The 19,150-nt window shown below is 44.1% G+C and overlaps 1 long non-coding RNA gene across 1 annotated transcript; it reads right to left on the reverse strand.

The window, feature by feature from the left end:
- Positions 1-333: 333 nt before the first annotated feature.
- LOC125695356 (uncharacterized) lies at positions 334-16,026 on the reverse strand. Its single transcript, XR_007377933.1, has 3 exons — positions 15,967-16,026; positions 6,949-7,060; positions 334-5,587 (listed from the first exon to the last, which is right to left on the reverse strand). It is a non-coding gene; the product is annotated as an uncharacterized LOC125695356 (long non-coding RNA).
- Between the last annotated feature and the right edge of the window lie 3,124 nt (positions 16,027-19,150).

Consider the following 19,150-nt stretch of genomic DNA (forward strand, 5'->3'; position numbering starts at 1 on the left):
AAGTCTTAATCACTAGAAAAATGTGTTCTTAGAGAAGACAGAAGTGTAGCTGACTTCTTTGTTTTGTATGTTTCTTGGATTTTTGGCTAGTTTCTAATGCATGCCTTATCAATTCAAGCCTACTGTTTTAAAAGGGATTGCACTTTTTGTTACCTCACACTCATTGCCTTTGGGAAAAATCGTATTACCTTCACTCAGAGGGCAGTGAGGCCCTGGCACTACTGCCCAGAAAAACTGTGTGGTTTTTCTGGGGGTACCAAGGCCAGGATGTATGGGGCCCTGGGCAATTTGATCTTGTGGGGGGCACCCAGCCCATGGTGGGGAGGGCCTTAAGGTCTTCCCAATTAAGGCTTTATAATCGTAACCTACTCTCATGTTGTCTAGCTTTTATAGCTTGATAACAACAGAACAGAACACCAGTGGGCCATGTGTTATGCACAGCACTCAGTGCCAACACCACTGCCCCATTGCATAACGTGTTCCATTCTCAAGGGCCACCAGCAACTTACACAAGCACTGAGAGTAATTCACATGTATATTAAATTCAGAAGATGATAAAAGCATAATGTATGTTTGGCTATACAGCAAACATTTACAAAGCATTTACAGTTTTCCCACTTGTTGATCATAGACATCTTCTTTCTCGCCCATTAAGTCCTGTGAAAAACAGCAACAAACAAACACACGGGACAAATGTAAATCTGGCTGTAATACACTGAAAGGAAACAGTAGTCATTCAAATTTTAAGAAATAAGTATTGGAAAGCAAAAGATGGAAAGAGCTACTGGTGGTATGTACAGCCATGTCAGAGTTTACTCTCCCTAGCATGCCTGACATTATTTGGTGGCATAATTATTAGTAAAGCACAAGAGTAGCTGTCTGGGCAGCTTATGTTTTCCATTAGCATTTTTGCAGTCTGATGAAATAATACTGACAGAGAGGAAACAGCATATGAATCAAGTCCTGGCTGTCAGACTAGAGAAATGAATATGGGACTCCGATATAATTTCATTTTCATGGAGAGTGAAACTACTATATAATTTGGTAGCTCAAGTCCTCCCTTAGGATACATGTTAGTTCCTGTGATGCTTCTGCTGATTCCAGCTCCATGCTTTCGTAACTGCTGACTTGGGTAAAGTTACTTGATGGTGTCCACTAGCAGAGTTGGACTCTGCCAACTCATTTTGTTCCAGCCTCAACTGAAGGTGCTCCATGGGAAGCAATACTTACCTGTCCACCAGCAAATGAAGCAGCAGCTTCTCTCTCTCTCTCTCTCTCTCTCTCTTCCTCCCTCCCTCCCTCTCTCTCTCTTACACTTGCTGGGCCAACATTGTTGCTTCAAAAAAGCCGGATGCCATTTCTTCCTCCCCTGCTCAGAGAAGCTCCTTTTAACAAACAGCTACATGAATTTCACAGTTAATCTTGCACACAGAAAATAAAACTTCTGATAACCACACTTAATGTTATCATACGTTTGTTGCTTGGCCTGCTGAGTTGATGGGATAGCACAAATGGGAACAGTGGTGCAGCAGCTACAACATCAACTGGAAGATGAAAACGATTGCATCTCTGGACTCCCCAGCCTAAGCCTTTTTACATTACATTAACTGTTGTTTCTCATAGCTGAAATAGAAATCAGATATGAAAAAAAAGTAGCTCAAGCTTCTGGTTACAGCAAGTCATAAGTTCGCTAAGATTGCTCAGGAACATCCAGCACCTTATTCTGGTTTCAGGTCATGGCCATATCTCCCTGGTCAGTGTTTCCAAGTTAAGCACATTCTATTCATTCAAACCTTCCAGCTTGTTTGTTAGCATTACTGTTGCAAACTGTTCAGCTAAAGTACTGGAAAAAAAAGAACTATTAACCTAGAAATATTTTGAGTCATATCTCTACCTAGTACTGACAAACAGCACTGCACTCATTCAAAATGGCAGATGAGCTAGCCCTGCAAATATTTACCTATTTTCTCAAATACCCAAAGAAAAGATATATATATATTTAATAAAATGTTTTATTTCATTCCATTAATACCCTGAAATCTTATAAAGGGTCCTTCAGGTGCAAAGCAGTATACTGTTAAAATAGAGGAAACATTTATGATTTCTGGTTTCTTGTAAACTCCTAATAAACAAACAACACACATTTCCCCACAAGAAAATCTTGCTGTTTAACAAAGGATAGTGCAGCGCTCTGCAATTTGGCTGGCTTTTCACGCTTTCCCTGTTCTTCTAGTGAAAACTTAAGCCATGAAATTTCTTTTTTGTTAACGCAAAGACATGGTAATGTCAAGCATTCATGACCATAAGCATGGAAAATTGATGAAATTACAGTGTGTTCAGGAAAATAATACGGCGATGAGAGAAAGAATCTTTGCTTGTATCTGCGTCCTGGTGGCAGCTTTTTGAACAGGTGAACATTTTTTCCTCCCTCTGTGCAAAACATCTTCGCATGAATACATCAAACAGATGCCTATGGAGAAAGGTCAAAGGGAAACAGTCGCACAAATAATTAAGATATGAAGAGACCCCATATTTTTTATTAATGCTTTGCACTGTCTTGTTCGGTTGAGATACACCTTTAAAACTTGACACAAGTGAGCCTATGCTAAGCTCTACGAATATGGAAGACAGCTGTCTTTACCTTCTTTTCTGAACCCAATGGTAACGCCCAAAATGTGCACACACAGTTTATAGGAGAGTCTTGGAGTTGAGTGCATTTAAGGAAGAGCTGGCCCTATTCAAAGCTGCATTGAAGGTTCTTACAGAATCCATGTCATGCACAACTCAGCGCTGACAGAAGCTTTATCTGTATCATCAATAAACAAACACTCAGGGGCTGTACTCAAGGGAGTAGTGCTGCCTTTGGGACTGAGCTGCTCTTTGCTTAAAAAAAGTAGTATGGGTAACAGGGTCTGTCTTTCAGAGATCCCCAGGACCTAGCACAGGCCTCCGGGTGGCTCAACCCAAGATCCTCAGAGCTCAAGCACTCCTGAAAGATTGCAGCTGTGCTCCAAAGAATCTGAACGCTGATGTAAATGCAAAAGTGATCAGATACTACATTTCCAAACTGTGTTCTAAATCAGATTTACGATTGGAAATGCTTCTGGCTATTTCTTTGAAATCTCAATAATAATTTATAGTTGCTTACACCTAATTTTTCCACTCACATGCATTTTAAACTTCCATGTCTTGTAGATGTCTCTTTTTTCCAAGCAGACAGTATGCTGTTACCTTTTATGCATTCCACCCATGCCTTAGAGGTACAAACATTCAGGATGGGAGATCTCTCCCAGTCCCTAGGGAACTGATGAAAACAGAGTTATATGCAAAACTGCCACTGCTTGGCTTGTCTGGTGGACTTGAAAGCAAGGCTTTCTGTCACCAAAGCTGAAGACCATGTTCAGTGATGTGAAAGTAAATGCACAGTTACAGGCTTCCCTGTGAGTTCAGCTCCTGCAAGCTGACACAAACCCAGTGCTCAGCTTTGTTTCAAGGCAGCCCTTCATTTGTTACAAGTGTGCTTTTTGTTCAGCCTGCAGGCACAGGCCCCAGACAGAAGCTCCCCACAAATTCTTCTCTCTGGGATCAGATCAGGTGCACCCAGAGGTTTTCCTGTTTGGGATAAGTTTCTCAAATTCCTGGCCAGGCAGAGATGCACAGAGGGCTCATCTTCCAGCAGCCGTCACCATACTGCTCTTCCTAAAATTCTAAGAGTTTTTGCTCACATTGTAGTCTCTAGGAGAGAAAGATCATCACCTCTTAATGCTCTTCGATACAGGGCTGAGGACCAGGGCTGTTTTGGAAAAGCTGAGAGTCATACGCATTTAGATGGCTACAGAAGCAGACATACACTAGCACTCAAGATCTACCATAAAACGATGAAGAACACCGCCACCTCTCCAGAAACCAAAGCCTCATGCAACCTTTAAAAGATTATATTACAAATAATTATATTTGCAAATATATATCTTTGCAAAAAGCAGGAACAAGACATTGTCACATAACACAGGGAGGAGATACAGCCTTCAGGCACTGGCATTAGGTAACCCCACAGAGTGCCAAGCAAATGCCAGATAGAAGGAAGCCCTTTCCTGACGCCCCAGCATATGAGCGAGACACAAACCGACGTGCAAAAACGCTGCAGGAATGGCGAGTTGTATTTTCACACCCCTGCTCCCGCTTACCATCGTCCTGGTGCTGAGAGCACGTTGCCCTCTGGTGGCTGCTTGGCCGAAAAAGCAGGGGTTTGTAATCAGAAGCCTAGTTTTCCAAGTTTTTTCACACCAGTGTTTTATTCTGAAGGTCGATCCGTTGTACTTCCATAAGTCCACGTGCAGAGCTGTCCTTCTTGCATATACAGCACGTCAAACGTGTGCAGTCATTTTCCTAGTTTGCTGTGCTGCTGTGTCTCAGCAGAAGCTATAGGATGAAGTTCCATTTGTGAGAAGTTTTAGTTATTAACAGCTGGGTCTGAGTCCTGTATTAATTCAGGAACACTGAAAATTTCTGTATACAGAGTGCCAGAAAAAGGAAGAGCTGACAACACATAACATTAGCAGAACTAGACACAAACACTCCCCATCTGCCCTGCGAGCTGAGAATAGATCAAAACTACTTTCCTCCCAAAGGCTTCTAGAGCAGATGCTGTTACATTTCTGACTGTTCAGAACCAAGCACAAAGTCTTTCTGCTCCATGTGACACAGAAATCAGGTGTGAAGCTGCATTAATTTATCCCCCATACAAAGCTGTGCATGACAAGGTCAACCTTTGTGTAGTAGCTAAACACCATTATAACTTTTGCTTTTAAACCATTAGGCAGACATTCTTTACATTTTGATTCCACCCCTACTTAAAAACTTAAACAATATGGAGACCTAACAGGAAGATTTTCCATTTCTAAATCCCCTTTTTGGCATCTCTGTAAAATTCCTTGTTTCTCAGCGCTTTGCATTCCGCAAGATGCATGGGAAGATGCACAGCAGGTGCCTAGAGACAAATCTGGATGAGGCAGGTCCCTTCGATCTGCCAGGAAGGAAGAAGAATTAGAGATAGGAAGTGCCTCAGTTCTCCCTGGTTTGATCCAAAAGAAGTTTACAAATTTGCGTGTGTGAAACGAAACCCACTAATTGCTGCCAATTAGCCACAACATATTCGAGTGTTCAAGATCACAAGTCTATGGCTTCATCCAAGTTCACTGTGGCTTCATCCAAATTCATTCTTCTTTCAGCACTGATTAAAGAGACAAGCTTTCCTTTTCCGTTCTGTGCTGTTATTCTTACAGCCAATAGATGTTTCTCCTTGCAGATTACTCAGTAAGAACTGAAATAAGACTAGCACAAATGACAAGGTAATTCAGATGGCAGAGGACCAAGTTACAGGACCAGCAGCAAGAAAGCAACCATAAACATTGGTGCAGAGTGCCTTGGCGAGCTCTTGTTGATTCAAGATGCTGATCCTTCCACAATAAGTCATGCCTAGCAGATGTGTGATATTCTGCATCTCTTAAGCGTGAGAATAGCGAGCATGTGGATGTCTTCAATATCATATAACATCAGCAGCATCACAGTAGAATTATTTTCTCCACCCCTGTCAAAATGTATGAAATTTGATATCATAATCTGAAGCAATCACTGGTGGAAGAGCCCAGGAGAGTCCATAAAAAACAGGGGTCAGTTCCTAAATAATGTGTGTTATTGACAGTCACTGGGAGCGGGGTTTCATTTCAGGAGCCAAATCCTCCCCACGAGAGGAAGCATTCCTTTCTTACACAGTCTGGCACAAGTCAGCATGCTTAATGCTGCTGAAAAACTTGGCTGGTTTTGGATATTCCTGAGCCTCAAGATCCACCTTGCCCTTCTTTGTCTCTCTAGAGGTAGCTCTTTCTGAGTAAGGTCCTCAGTGGCCCAAAGCGCCCTGTAACACTTGCTTTGAGTTTCATTTAAAGCTGCCCGCAAAAAAAAAAAATAACCCAAAATAATACAAACCACCCCCAGAATACAGCAGTTGCTCCCAGCACCTCTACAGTTCTTCAGCTTAGCTATAGCAAAAACAATTTGTCACAGCAACAGCTGAAACAAGATGTGTCAGCAAGACAAATGTCTTGTTCACCCATATTGCAATGCTGACCAGGGCTGGAGGGAAGAAAACCAGTCTGCTTCCAGCATGTGTTAGGCAAGAAATACAAGCAACTGAACTTCATTGGAGATGGATAGATGTCTGTATATCATCAGGTTCCCTAGAATAAGCCCCAGCTAAAACTCCTGATCCAAGTCTATTCATTCATACTCGTAGGACCATTAAATAACATTTAGGCAGACGTTATCCAAACATCCAAAATCTCCCTTAAACACATTAACATGATCTGAACTCTTTGAAGGACTCACACTGAATACATTTTGCAGTACCACATTTATTTTCTTGCAGTTTATTATCTGCTTTAATTGTTAAGATTTACAAATTGATCATCAAGTTTCGCAGACTGATTCTGGGCCTCAAAAGCCAAATTAGATTATTTTTCTGTGTAATATCAGGCTTTTTAGTTACAATTTCACCCACAGTGCAAGCATAACGGCAGTTCTGTAAAAGCAGAAGAGCCCATCTTTCACTTCATGGGAATTAAAGTATACCTATACTTGCTTCCAGGCATTAGATAAACCACAAATATCTCCACCCCCACAGCTTTCTGATCTGTTCCCTCACAATACACTTACTGAACTCCAGAAAACCAGGGACCTCTACCAAACATTTCATGGCCAAATGCAAGCGCAAGCATGTTTTGCTCAATTTCAAGTTCCGTTTTGAAATATTTGGTCTGCTTCTGCAATCTTTAATTTCTCCCATTTCCATTTTCTGTTTGCTCTCCCCATCACCTCACTCTTTTTAAGGGTATGCTGGTGAGTTTAGAGCTGAGGTCCTGCTTTATAATCTCATTCTTTTTCCTTGCCCACCTGTGTTTCTGTCCAGCACAAGGCTTCCATTTTCCCAGGATGCTGATTCAACTCAATTTCAAAACCTCTGAAATCTGGGCCTGGCTGATGTGGGGCTGTGGTAGAGGTAGACCTGCAGGAATAAGAGAGCACAGATGAGACCAGCACATCCCATACGATCCATCATAAGGAGGAAGAACACATCCCCTGCTTCATCATCATCATCCTTGGCTTTGCAGTGCAGGACAGAGCTGTGGTTTGCTTGAGACAGCCAAAGGAACATGGCCTGCTCTGGCTACATTTGTTAGTAGTTCTCAATTAATTGACCAGGATCTTCTTTGCCCCCCTTCACATACCTCATGCCTTTTTATCCTCTCCTTTGCTGACCACTTTTTCCTCTTAAAAATCTCCAACACACCAAAAAAATAGTAAAAAAAAAAAAAAAAGGTGAATCAATGCAGTCTTGGACAAGTTGGTCATGTTCTATGCTGGTTCCTAAGCCATTTATCTACACCAAATCCTGCTTGAATCCCATTTCCTCCTTTCAGCACTGGTGTGTTTCAAAACTAATGTTAGTTTCCCCCAGCACACAGATGCCACAGATTTATTCTAGCTCCTCAAACCACACCCTGCCTGCCACATTCAGGAGACCAGATAGCATCGCAGACTTGCAGTGCCAGCACACAGATGCAGGTTTGCTCACTCACCACCTTTAAAGACACAAGAGGTAACTTTAGCAAGGTTTGTGCACAATTTTTGTGTTACCACTTGCCTGGTGAGGTTTGCCAGCTGCATTCACGCAGTAAGGCTCACCAGTAAGCATTAGAGGACAGAGCAGCAGCGTGCAGCCCAGATTATCCCAGATTTGGAGGAAGGATGTCAGAATTAAAGACATTTGCTTTAATTATTAGTTACTATGATTAGTCAAAGCCCCAAAGATTTTTAAAGCCAGGAAGCAGATTTTGAGCTGTAGGGGTATTCGTGCTCTAAACTTTTCCTTCCTCAGAAATGTAATTGGTTTTGAGATGTAATTGGTTGCATCATATATACGATATTAACAACCATCCTCAGTGTCTTTGACTAAAGTAAAAAAAATTTAAAGTTACAAGTTCTTGCCCTTTCTGATAGAAATCACTCAATTTTGGCCACCTGATGGGCCCTTGGGGTTAATTAGAAAATCCCCATCAAGAGCTCAGAGGCCAATATCAGCTGTCAAAACCCCACATTCCCCTCTTTCACCTCTTTCAAGTGCAAAACAACCTGTGTCTGAAGATGTGCCAGAGAATAAAAGGGCACACCACCACCACTGTGGGCTCTGACTTAGACCTATTCATGGCCTCCCTACTATGAATACAGCAAAATCTCAAATGAAAGTTTTAATCTCCCCACTGCATTCAAGCCAAAGAGAAAAGGGCTTCCCTTTTAACAATTTCCCCCCTTAAATCTTTTGTGTTGCTCTGCTCCTGGAAAAGCTGAGATTTTGCTCAGACCCAGCAAGGGCTTTTTGCCGTAGAAAGCTGCACCTCAACCCTTTGTGCTGACACAAGAGTAAAGGTCTGCTCAGAGCAGAAGTAACTAATGCCAAAGGGCTTCAGAAGGCCTAAACACCAACTGAACAACATCAGAGTTAGAAGTGCAGATATCTGATCCCAGCTCCCTGCTCCCCTTCCCAAAGGTGTGCAAGCAACACTAAGATGAGCAATGCAAAACAAACACCCAAAAAGGACCAGATGCAACAGTGCTGGAAGCCGAGGCCAGAAAAGCCCCACTGCATGCATCTTCTGCAGAGGAAACAAGAGATCTCTCATGCATACAGGTGCTCATGCACGGGGGCTATTGGGAACCACCGGAGCATTGCTATCCTAGTGATCCCTTGCTTTCCCTCTATCCAAGCAAAAGTTGTCCACTCAAACAGTGCTAGCAATTGAATTCCACAGCCAGCTTTATAACTGAGGTAATACAAGCGCAGCCTTTGCCACGTGGCTAACTGCCAGCCATGTGCTGGCATAGCAGTGCGGGTAAGTGCAGAAAGACAGGAGAAACTGAGCACGTAGAAATACGCATCTTCACATCTCCCCTTCTTCGTTTCAGTTGCTATTTTCCTGGCTCTTTCACTGACAAACACAGCTTTCACCTCCTCTTGCCTGGAGTAGAGCTCTGCCGAGTGCCTCAGATCTCTGCCACCACCATCCCATGGCACCCCATGCCCAGCCTCTCTCACCCAAATGAGGGCGACAGGGTTTTATATACACTCATTACTCGGTGCTTCCCTGAGACTGTACTCTCTCCCCTTCAAGTGATTATTTTAGTGGCTTTTTTTTTCCTTTATGAAGAGTAACACCTAAGTTGTATGGGCAGAGACAGCAGCATTCAGAGCCCTCAGAACAGCATTCACGTGGAGGCAGACGGAGAAGCTAAGCATTCATCTTGCTCTCTTCACTCTTGAATGAATTCTGCATGAAGCTTGAGCTCTCTCAGGACCCTTTCCCTCACAGCACCATGCAGTTAATGAGAATGAGACGGAAAAATCAAAGAAAACATTGCAGTATCTCTCTGTCTGCAGTTTGCTCATTTTTTGAATGTAAGGAAACTCTACCAGTTGGGTCACCATCAGAGTACAAAAGCATCTATCTTACTGAGGAAGAAAAAAGTTGTATTTACTTAATTAATATGCACTTGTGCTTTTTCATTGATACAAGGGCAACCCAGTGCTTGGAAATAGCACCTTCTGGTCACCACCTGCCCAGGGATTACTGCAGGCAGGGGATCAGTAACCAAATGGGGCTGCAGCTTGGGAATCGCCCCACTGCTGATGGGCCAGCAGCTCACACCTTTCCCAAAGATGTTTCTGCCTAGTAGAGTTCAAAAGGCTCCAGTGGGCCCTCAATGATCCTTCTGCCCCAAAATTTGTGCTATCCTGGCCAGAATCAAATTCAAAAGCAGCAGTAGGGCCTGCTTTGCCTTCAACATGGAGGAGGAAAAGAAGGAAAAAGCACTCCCTCACAGATTCACCCACCTGTATTCACAGTTTTCAGTTGTTTGATCATCACATTTAACTGATACTATATTGACATTGGATATTCCCACCATACATGGTGCCTTTCACTCCAGGTTTTCATTTCAACATTTACTTTATTAAACACACAATTGATAAACACAGCATAGCTTATTTCTGGTAAGCCAAGCACAGTTCAATGAACTGGATTTACTGCACTGTCAGTAATACCACATCGTTTGTTTTTAGGAAAATGCAGAAGTAATTTAAGCTCACCATTCCCAACGTGAAGTATTCTACTCTAATTTGCCCAAAGAGGAGACCCCCTCTCTGGAAGTGCCCAAGGCCAGGCTGAATGAAATTTGGGCAACCTGGTCCAGAGGGAGGAGTCCCTGCCTGTAACAGGGCATTGGAACTAGGTGATCTTAAGGGTCCTTCCCAACCCAAGCCATTCTATGGTGCTATGAATTTAGGGTGAGGAATGCTGATTGTGTTGAGATACTGAACTATCACAGCTATCATCAGATTCTAAGGAGTACAGCGCAACAGGATAATTTAGTGCTGTATCTGTCATGTCATGGTTGTGGGAGTCACACTGGGAGGGGTAAGGCCACATGCCTTGTAGATAGTCACTGTCAAATCACTCTTACCAGAAAAACGGCCAGCAGTCATTGTGGTTACATTCAGTGTGCTAGCAGAGCATTTCATCTTTCCTTCAGTTTTAATATTTGTTCTGCCCACAAAGAAGAAAAATTGCTTCTGACAGGTTCTCAGTGATACCAGGTAAACTACTCACAGGTAGTTATATACAAAAGAAAGAACTGAACTCACCCACCTGGTGCAGGGGGCTTTCTGGCTGTGCAGCATTCCTCTCAGGAAGCAGCTTACATCCAAGAGATGCTCTCCACTCAATGTCTGGCCTTCATGAGTCCAGGTGGCTTCACCCTGGGTCCTGCCCTTCTGGTTCCATAGGGATCACAAGTGCAAGCAATCTGCCTGTGCTCCCTGTGCCACCCACAGCCCTTCACCAAGCACTCAATCACCAGTTCAAGCTGTGACCTAACAGCTCCCCTACAATATTAAAAATAACAAACTATGAAATAGCACCTTCAGAAACAGTCTCTTCTAAAAGTTAATACAAAACATTTGCAGGTGTTCATTTTGCCATCTTGTTTTGCACTGTATCCATAGTGAAGTTCCCCACAAAGTAATCCTAGCATAACAAAAGACAGCTGTGCCTACCAAGGCAGTGCTGGGTGGGAATCAATAGCACCACTGCCAGTCAAAGGAAGCCATGAAATACTTAGAAGGAATCAAGTGAGTTAGCAAGCTCCATTCACCAGCACCGCACAGCAAAAACGGGGGGAAAAATAAGGAAGAAAGAGGAGTCTGAAGCCTCAGTCCCATAATGGTTCACTGTCAGGCACGGTATAAATAAACAGCAATTGGGAATAGCAGGAGCCTTCAAAAGGTAACTAATTTCACCTGGTAGACTGAACTCTGACAATGCTACACGAATAGCCACCCGGCCACAGGAGCCACAATTAAATCAATTAACTGGTGCTGGACAACAAACAATACCCAACAGACAAATCAGAGGGCTGCATTTAGGCAACAGCAGCAACATCTTGGCAAACAACGCAACATTCAGCATAAACCATGTCCCTGCAGAACAAACATAAGCACACAATTTGCCCTATGACCAGTCAGGGCTGGTGGCAGAATCCCTCAACGTGGCAGCATGAGTATATCCTTCATGTGTTCTGCTTTTGATCTCTCCTTACATTCATGAAGAATGAAGAGGAATACAGAAGAAATCCTCTATATACGGTCCGGCGCTGGCCAGGGGGTCCGGCGCTGGGTCCAGCCCCAGGAAGAATCAGCAATCATGTTTAATTGCATCAACATCCCAGCAAAACCCAAGCAAAACAAAATTAAAAAAGGGTCCTCAAGGATCATCAAGCTCCAACCCCCTGCCCCAGGCAGGGCCGCCAGCTGCATGCTGTTTCCACACTACTGTGAGATCCTCTCTCATAACAGTTTGCTCGTCTGGGTCCATCTTCCTGAAGGAGGGCAGTGAGTGTCTGTGGCTATCAGAGCTACCTCAGATTCTGAAGCACCGCAGAGAAGCTGCCAACCTTCTCAGAGAAAGCAAAAAGAGATGGACAGCATTATTGTGTGCTAAAAGAATGCGATTCAGCTGAAATGTCTGTAATCCACCTAGAATTCAAATAGTCATGATACAGATTGCACTCCTCTATGATGAGATCAAATACCAGCTATTTAGGCAAAACTTAAACGCTGGCTGCGTTGGGAGTTCAGAAATGAGATGAAAACCAAGAGCGGGCCTGCTGATCTGATGGCTTATCTGCCCCTTTGCAAAGTGCTTCATGTCCCCCTGCGAACATTGCTGAGCAAGCCCATGTCTGTGCTTAGGAATGGCTTAATTTATATGCCCTCAGATTGAGGTCATATCAATACTGTGCATAATCTCCACCAGCTTTACAGATGCTTTAACCTGAGAACGTTCAAGCTCATTGAGAGCTATTCATCGTTGGCAGATTGATATAGGAACTGACAATTCACTGCCATCCAAGTGGATCTGAGAAGACAAAGCTCACATAAATATTGTTGAGCATATCCCATTGTTGCTGCTTTATTTGTGCCGTTCGGCTTGCTACAGCTCTGCGCAGAAGATCACTTCTCTCCCTGTCATCTATCTGATAGCAAACAAAAAGCTGCTCACTTAGCTTTTTCCAGTAGTGAACTGTGCTAGAAACATTAAACACAGGTCTGTCCACCCCAACCAAAAAATGATGCGAAATAAGAGTACAGCTGGACAGAGACCAGAGAAAGTCCAGAAAGGCGCTGGAACAGCTTGCAGGGGGGTTTCTGCAGTTAAAAACATGCAGAAGGAAGCATGAGAACTTGCAGTTTTGTGAGCTGGGCTGCCTATTTACCCAGCCTCCGTCCTTACCATCAGAACATAGAAAGAACCCAGGAGTCTCAGTGCCTTGTATTCTCTCCTGCCGGTTAGATACTTCCCCTTCCACTGCATCAAAGTACAAAGAAGTAAAGCCCCATGTTTTTTCTGAAGTACTCCCAGTTGATTCTAATGGATTCATTACACAAGGCAGGCAGGCACAGACACTCCATTTCAGTTGCCTTCATCTTGCTCCGTATTAAACAACCAGACCCACACCAGCCATTAGGTGCAAAAGTCAAAGTAACAGGACTGGACAGTTGTCAACCGGCTGAGGGCTTCCGTTCAGAAAGCTCTGGCTTTTTTCTTAGTCTTGTTTATTCTTAATACCAGCGCAAGAGGGCAGAGTCACTATTAACTCATAACAGCATTGCATTAATCAGGCACGCCATCTGCTTGCATGGCCCAGCCTTCTGGATGCACCAGGCATCTTCCATCCACAAGAATTAACCACAAAGATACTGCAGCATAGCTGCCTTATGGCCATGGCTTACATCAATTTGTTTGTGCTTTCAGACACTGACCCTACAACAGCTAATTCAGTGAGCAGGCTGGTTCTGTTTTGTTTACATAAGAAGTAAGGGGTCCTGATCCACATCTTTCCTTCTTCAGCAGCAGCTTATCAGGATCTTTTGCCCAACTCCTAGCTTGGAAAGAGACAGCTTTCAATCAAGGGGAGTGCATCCTTCCCAGATTGTTCTAAAAAGGCTGAAGGTATGGTAGGAACGTAACATAACCAAGGCTGCAGAAGGCAGGTAAAGGTTACAATTACACTGGAAGTATACTATTGCTGAGCTACACTTAGGGAGAAAAGGTGAAGCAAGATTGAAAACAGCCAGCACAGCTTGCTGTTCTAGTCAAAAAGGACTCATTTTTGTTCTCTCAGGTATTATTTCTTCATTAGGAGAACCAACCAGAGCACAACCATTCACAACCTGCAGTAGGCACATGTTCATGGTGAAGCCTGAGTTCAATTCATCAGGCACCAGGCACTCAAGCCATGCACCAACACCATGGTGATGTCTTCAATCTGGGGAGACGCAGAAAACTTGAGCTGTTACTTAAGTTTTAATCTAAGAGCCCCACCAACCCTAGGTAACAGAGAGCAAGGTGTGAGCATATGCATTCAATACAACTGAACTGAAAAGTGCCTGCTAGAAGGTTTACATTTGCTTAGAGATTTTTTTTCCCCCTCTCCTTCCTGAAGGAAACACCTACAGTTTCCTGAAGAGCACTCTCATTGGGAAGGAAAAATGAGAGCAAGAAAAGCCCATTTTCTCCCCCAGCCCCTGCTCAGTGGCAGCACTAAGTCCTCCCCACCCTCTTTCTCTGCTGCTGTTGAGATGCATGCGCTCACCAGGATCCGGCCCTCATTCCCCTGTGGCCACCCTTACATACCAATGGCACACACAGGCCAAGCGCACTGGGCTCTCCCACTTCCTCATCCCACTGCACTGCTGCACTGCAGTTCGGTATTTACACCATGCTCACATTGCATCTTTTCCTGTTGACTTCACTTTTACCGAGCAGGAAAAAAAATGATCACATATGCCATTCTCCTAAATAGTGAAAGCGGCAGCAACACCATTTACACCCAGCACAAGAATAAAAATGCAAACAAGCCTCAGAACACGACTTTCTTTGGGACAGTGTCAGACCTCCGTGTGAACAACCCCAGCATCGGAGCCTGGAAAAAACAGCTTCTGGAGCCCTATAGAGGTGCTTTTGCTTCCCTGACTTCTCACACACTATTCTTTCAAATGAATTTAAGGCTTTTCTTGTCCAAATCCCCGCAAAAGTAACCACACTGCAGTTTTCCTACTATTATGCAAATAGATTAATCAGCCAACGCTCCAGTGAGAATTAATTTATATTTGAATCAAATGAGGCCTGGAGTCTTTATAGCCGAACCCTCGGGCCAAGGCCCGGGCTAGGTAGCAACCTCATATTATTCATGTGACGAAATGTGAACTGACACAAATACCACGGCTGGCTTTCAATCCGATTACCCCGTTACCTCCCATCAATGCTACCCCAGCCACCAGCCCCTCGCGTCCCTCCTTTCAGCAGCACAGCCAACAACTGACAACTCCTCCCCGATAAACAAGCACCCACGCCACCACCTCGGAGCCCCACTCTTAACCCATCATCCCTCCTCAATGGCCCTTATTCGACAAGGTGCTTTATTTTGTTTGTAAGAACCGGGAGCCAAACGGCGCAGAAATGCTGCTGGGCTGGGGCTGCAATTCAAAGTTGCTCTTTCAGAGCTGCGCTGCACTCAGCCAGTAAGAATTAACGCCCAAAACAGACACCAGCTCCGTCTTTGTACGCACACACACACACAGGTGCACATTTAGTTTCATAGAACTGCTGACATCTGTTATCTTCCTCGCTCTCCTTAGCCCTCGCATGAAACAATGTTTGGGGCTACTGCGTCCAGAGGTCAGTGTAAAGTGAACCCACATTTTATGCAGCATCCTTATACTAAACTCATGTTGACAACCACTAAATTCTTCCCATTACACGACACAGGAACTTGTTTTTTAAAAAAGATTTTTTTCTTCTCCCTTTAGAGCTGTAAGCATTTTAAAAGCTTGGCTAAACAATCCTCCAGGTGTGAGAAAAGCCTTTTTTGTGTGAGCAGCTCTGTGTCAGGAAACCTATACTTCGTAATTAGATTAGCAAGCGAGAGCTGCATGGCTCTGATCAAAACATCTCCCCTCACATATTGTTTATAGCACATAAGCGATAACTAAGCTTCTCTCATCGTGGCTAAAGCCTACTTAAAAATGGGAATGCTGCACACTCTAGAATTTAAACAAAGAGAAAAATGAAATAAAAGACTATACGTCATTACTCTGCTGCTTCACCTAGACCTGAAAATGCAGGTCACAAAGTAACCCCGTGATTAAACAGACTCTGATTTCATCTTTCCTTTGGTTTTAATAATCCTTGTGCTGCTCACAAAGAAGCAAAATATTGTTTTGAAAAATGCTTGCCAACGCTATCATTAGTCTCAAGTAGGCCACTAGTCATATTTGGAAGGAAGAGCTGAACTCACCAAACTGGTGAAAAAATCTTCAGCCAGGCAATATAACTTCACAAAAAGCAGTCAAGGCACAAGAGAAGCTCTACTTCCCATGGCTGGCCCTTATATGAGCCCAGGAGGGCACCACCCTTGGTTCACCCCTTCTGTTCACAGGTGCAAACGATCTGCCTGTGCTCCCTGTGCCAGCCACAGCCCTTCACCAAGTGCTCAGTCACCAGTTCAAGCTGTGACCTAACAGTTCCACTACACTGTGGGTTCCTGTGCCACTTGGAAGAGAAAGTTATCATCGGTGCACTCCAGGAACCTCTTTGGACGCTTGTGTATTGCTGTGTCGTCCTTCCAACAGATATCAGGGTGGTTGAAGTCCCCCACGAGGGCTGTAGCACGTGAACATGAAACTGTTTCTTCTGTTTATTGAGGGCCTCTTCTAGTTGGTCTTCTTGGTCAGGCAGCCTGCAGGAGGCCCCCGCTATGATGTCTCCTTTCCCTGCCTTCTCTTCAACCCTGGCACATAAGCTCTCTGGCAGCTCCTCATCCATCCCCAGGAGGAGCTCCATGGTCTTCAGCTGGTCATTGATGTAGAGGGCAATACCCTCACTCCTTCTCTCCTGCCTGTCTTTCCTAAATAGTTTATACCTATTTCTATGTTCCAGTCATTTGAGCCCTTCCACCATGTCTCAGTGATGCCAATTGCATTGTAGCCCTGTAGGCCAGCACACCACACACCTGTAACTTATCTTACTTGTTCCCCATGCTCTGTGTGTTAGTGTACAGGCATTGAAGATGGGCACCCATTAAGGCCCGACCAATCAGGGTTCCCTTGTCCTTCACTTCAGGTGTTCTCTTCCTGGCCTGTGGTCCTACTCCAGGGCTTCCATTACTGTCACCAGCCTCAGAGTGTGATGAGTTGAAGATCACCTCCCCCCAGCACGAGCTTTGCCCCTGACTTCAGCTCTGACAGAGTGAATGACGTTCTCAGGCTAAAGCCATGGGGAAAAGCTTTTCTAAAATTGCCTTTACACATTCGTCCTCTCCTTACTCCATGACACTTCCATTTGCTTCCAGAAAACTGAAAACATCAGTGGAGGACTGATGGAACGTGTATTTCCCCAACCTGATGGCTGGTGGAAAACAAAGGTGGTATCTCTTCCTGCCTTGTCTGATAGTAGCACCATTCTCTAAGAAGGAACACTTCCTACAGGCTAAACTCCCATCTGAAGTGTCCAGTATTTGTATGTCAAAGAAATCTTACAAGTTCATGTGAGATCGGAACCTGACAAACTTTTCCTGGTGATAAAATAGAGATAAAAAAGAGAGACCTTCATCTCCAAATACAGGGAAGCCACAACATCTGCAAAGCAAAGCCCAGAAGAATGGCAGCCCTGCTCCGATTTCTGCAATAAGCCAAGTGTTTCCTAAAGAGAACAACTCTTACTCATGCTCTGCAAGGAACCGATGGCTCTGAATCCAGAGATCTGGACTTGGATCACGTTGCAAGGCCCAAAGAGATGTCAGTGGTACACAAGACTACAAAGCTATTCATTCCTCAGCCACGACTATTCCATTCTCCACGGTTTTCTCTGTCTGAAACATCTCAAATCAGCAAAAAGCAGCCCACAAGGACAAACAGAAACACGGCTGCCTACTTTCATCTGCCTTTCCGATTTACACAAAGGAACTTAGAGCAGAATGCACGGACAGCTTTCTGATTCATTTCTCATCGGCTCTATGAAATGAAACCCCCTGCAGGACAAAGTTTCTCATCTCTCTTCTTCAGTCAAAGTTCCAGAAATAAAATATGTTCTATATTGCTTTTCCAAAAAGGCCAGCACATGTAGTCTCCTCCTCCATGGATGTACCACAGTTTGCCAGACACCTGTGGATGAGTACAGCAGTGATAAGGCTGGTCCTGGAGCCATTCTAGCTGGTTCTGGAGAGATTTGCCACTGCCACTGGCAAAGGATCACCACTTCATGTTGCAATCAGTTAGTAGGAGTAGAGTTGAAATCTGATTTGGGGTGGGAGGAATCCTTTAATTCTCTGCACTGACTTCAGTGGAAGAGAAATATATGTTGGAGAAAGTAAGAAGGAAGGTACTGCTTCCCCTTGTCCTCGAAGAAATGAGGGCAAAGAAAAAGGCACTGTGTTGTGCTCTGCAAACCCCAGCTCTGTGAAAGAAGCTGGCTTTAGGGAGGTTGTGTGTTTGTTTGTTTATTAGCCAGACCAGTGGAGAAGAAAGAAGGAGGATTATTCAAGCCTGGAATATTGCTATTTTAAAACAAGAGTGCAGGTTGGGGAATGGATAAAAGAATGAGGTGGGCAAAAATTATCACATCTGCAAGAAAGGGTGCCAAGTAAACAGGCTAAGGAGGAGTTAGCAAAGCGTAAGCAAGACACAGGGACTAAATTAAAGTTAATTACTTCTGACAAGATGGGATCATCTGGTTGCATTTCAGGCCCTGCGCTCTCTGGGCTGGCCAGGATGAATGGCGAGGGAGAAGAAAGTAACTCTCTCCTCCAGGTCCCTCTGCCAAGTCTGGGCCGTGCGCTCTGTCCAAGATCCCTCTTTCTTTGCGCAGAGAGAGAGAGGGGGAGAGGAGAGAGAAACACAGTTAACCACCTGTCAGGGCTGAGGACACAATAAGGCAGCCCCCAAAAGAGCTTTTCATGCATGCGTAATATATTTGTTCAGCTATTCACTTAATGAAGCTGATAAATGTGATGCGAAACAATGGTCAAGTTAATCTATTTAGTAAAATGTTTTGAGACTCTCAGGCGATGTTAAGGAGGGTAGTGTGTTCGGGGACATTTTCATTTCAATACTCTCATCTCCCCTCTTAGGGGGGTTTGAGCAACCTATGTGAATATAATTTCTTATAAATGTGTCTTTAATGGGTTTAATTCACCCTTGCCAGCTGTTTTTTTAGCTATTTTGTAAGAGCAAAACAAACGTGCCAGGCTTGGAAAGCTAGTTAAAATTAGTTTCGGTCACTGGGGCCAAGCTATATTTCCTGCAAACCATCTGCTTGATTGGCACAATAGAAGGATTTTCAAGAAAAAAAAAGAAAAAAAAAAAAAAAAGGCGGGGGGGGGGGGGGGGGGGGGGAAGGAAGGAGGGGGTGTTGGATCTAGAAAAGCTTTGAGCGAACCACCAGTTTCTGTTCCTTGTGCTGAATTCTAAAGGTGCAGCCTTAGG

Source organism: Lagopus muta, chromosome 6 (genome assembly GCF_023343835.1).
Source record: "Lagopus muta isolate bLagMut1 chromosome 6, bLagMut1 primary, whole genome shotgun sequence".
Taxonomy (NCBI): Eukaryota; Metazoa; Chordata; class Aves; order Galliformes; family Phasianidae; genus Lagopus; species Lagopus muta.